Source organism: Otolemur garnettii, unplaced genomic scaffold, assembly GCF_000181295.1.
Source record: "Otolemur garnettii isolate 467f Iridium unplaced genomic scaffold, OtoGar3 scaffold00043, whole genome shotgun sequence".
Lineage (NCBI taxonomy): Eukaryota > Metazoa > Chordata > Mammalia > Primates > Galagidae > Otolemur > Otolemur garnettii.
Window position 1 is genome coordinate 11,106,238 of NW_003852438.1, and position 3,101 is coordinate 11,109,338.

Genomic DNA, 3,101 nt, shown 5'->3' on the forward strand with positions numbered 1-3,101 from the left:
AGTCTCCTGCCTCAGCCTCCCAAGTAGCTAGGACCACAGGTGCCCGCCACAACAGCCAGCTATTTTTTGGTTGCAGCCATCATTATTGTTTGGCGGGCCCCAGCTGGATTCAAACCCGCCACCTTAGGTGTATGTGGCTGGCACTTTAGCCACTTGAGCCACAGGCGCCAAGCCACCTTTTTTTTTTGAGACAGTTTCACTTTGTCCTCCTGGGTAGAGTGCTGTGGCAGGGTGTCATAACTCACAGCAACCTCAAACTCTTGGGTTTGATTCTCTTGCTTGAAACTCCCAAAGTAGCTGGGACTACAGGTGCCTGTCACAATACCCAGCTATATTTAGAGACAGGGTCTCACTCTTGCTCAGTTTGGTCTCAAACCTGTGAGCTCAGGCAATCCACCTGCCTTGGCATACCAGAGCGCTAGGATTATAGGCATGAGCCACCATGCCTGCCTGAGACCCCATCTCTTTAAAAAAAAAAAAAAAAAAGGAGAGAGAGAGAGATGGGTCTCTTTATGTTTTCCAGGTGAGCCCACCAGGCTATTTTTTGGTTGCATTTGTCGTTGTCTTAGCTGTCCCGGGCCAGATTCGAACCTGCCAGCCACGGCCATGTGGCCGGCGCTCTACCCACTAAGGAACAGGCGCCACCCAGGATATATACATTTTTTGAGTCCTGTGCTCTATCATGCTGGGCAGCATCCTATTTAACAGAGATCTGTATGTTTCACTTGCCTCCCTCAGCTACCAGAATTAATTTTCTGTAGGTAGGCTAGGATGCCCTATAAGAGTACTGCCACTGGAGCCAGACTGGGTTGAAATCTTGCCTTTGGACACTCCCTAGGTGTCATTGGGCAAGTTATTTAATTAATCCCTCTGTACATCAGTTTATCTCATAGGATTATTTTGAGAATTAAGTATATTAATATATGAAAGCAGCATTTAGAACAGTGCTGACACACAGCCCTATATATACATCAGCTATTTTTAAATTTACTATTGACTTACATTGTCATTTGGATTCTATCCAATCCATTCATCAGTTTACTTACCTGAAGCATTTGGTGAGTGGTCATTTTAGTATAATGTCCTCAAAAAAGTAATTTAAAAAGCCAGGCACAGAGGCTCATGCCTGTAATGCTACCACTCTGGGAGGTGGAAGCAGGTGGCTCACCTGAGCTCAAGAGTTTGAGATTAGACTGAGGAAGAGTAGAGACCCCCGTCTCTAAAAACAGGTTGTTGGCTCGGCACCTGTGGCTGAACTGGCTAAAGCGCCAGCCACATACACCTGAGCTGGTGGGTTTGAATCCAGCCCAGGCCCACCAAACAATGGCAGCTGCAACCAAAAAAAACCAGCCAGGTGTTTTGGCAAGCGCCTGTGGTCCCAGCTACTTGGGAGGCAGAGGCAAGAGAATTGCTTGAACCCACGAGTTGGAGGTTGCTGTGAGCTGTGATGCCATGGCACTCTACCCAGGGCAACAGCTTGAGGCTCTGTCTCAAAAAAACAAAACAAAACAAAACAAGTTGTTGTGGTGGGTGCCTACAGTCCCAGCTACTTGTGAGGCTGAGGCAAGAGGATCACTTGAGCCTATGAATTTGAGGTTGCTATAAGCTATGCCGCCACAGCACTCTACCCAGGACAACAGTTAGACTGTCTCAAAAGGGTGGCGCCTGTGGCTCAAAAGGGTAGGGCGCTAGCCCCATATGCCGGGTTTTTTTTTTATTTTTTTAGATGAGACAGAGTCTCACTTTATCACCCTCAATAGAGTGCCATGGTGTCACACAGCTCACAGGAACCTCCAACTCCTGGGCTTAGGCAATTCTTTTGCCTCAGCCTGCCGAGTAGCTGAGACTACCTAAAAGTGCCTGCCACAACGCCTGCCTTTTTGTTGCAGTTTGGCCAGGGCCAGGTTTGAACCCACCACCCTCGGTATGTGGGACCGGTGCCCTACTCATGGAGCCATAGGCGCTGCCCTTGTTTAGGACGTAACAAAAAATTCTGAATAGAAGCAGTTGCTTTAAAAAGGCGGGGGAGCTTTTTGGCTTTTAGCTTGGAGGCCTAATTTTTCTTCAGTTGTTCTGAATCCAGGTTCACCAACACCAGCCACCTCTACCATGCTGCCTAAGTTCCACTCCAACAAGAAGTATACCTGAGATGCACTGGTGGTGAAGTCAGTGCCCTGTCTGCCCTGACCCACAGGGTCTGTCTACAAAAATGGTTGGTGATGACATCACCAAGGCAACTGGTGACTGAAAGGGTCTGAGTATTACAGTGAAAACTATCCAAAACAGACAGGCCCAGATTGAAGTGGTACCTTCTGCCTCTCACCTCATCATCAAAGCCCTCAAGGAACCGAGACAGAAACAAAAAAATATTAAACACGATGGAAATGTCACTTTTGATTCGACTGTCAACATTGCCAGACAGGTGGCACGGATCCTTAGCCAGAAAACTCTCTAAAACCATTAAAAAAGTCCCGGGAATGACCCAGTTGGTGGGAGCCTACAGCTCAGCAGCTAGGGTGCCAGGTACACACATGGGAGCTAGCTGGTTCAAACCCAGCCCAGGCCTGCCAAATGATGACAACTACAACCAAAAAAAAAAAAAAAAACCAGAATAGGCTTAGTGCCTGTAGCTTAAGCAGCTAAGGCAATAGCCACATATTGTGTTGGAATCATCCTAAAACCATACCTCTACCCCCCAGTCTGTGGAGAAATTGTCTTTCAAGAAATCAGTCCTGGCTCGGCGCCTGTGGCTCAAGTGGCTAAGGTGCCAGCTACATACACCTAAGGTGGCGGGTTCAAATCCAGCCCAGGCCCGCCAAACAATGACCGCTGCAACCAAAAAACAGCCAGTTGTTGTGGCAGGCACCTGCGATCCCAGCTACTTGGGAGGCTGAGGCAGGAGACTCGCTTGAGCCCAGGAGTCAGAGGTTGCTGTGAGCTGTGATGTCACAGCACTCTACCCAAGGGGACAGCTTGAGGCTCTGTCTCCAAAAAAAAAAAAAAAATCAGTCCTGATTGATGCCAAACGGTAGAGACCCCTGTCCTATAACTTACCACTGAAAACCTTGCAATTTTATCTTAAAGTGTAAAATGCATCTTCC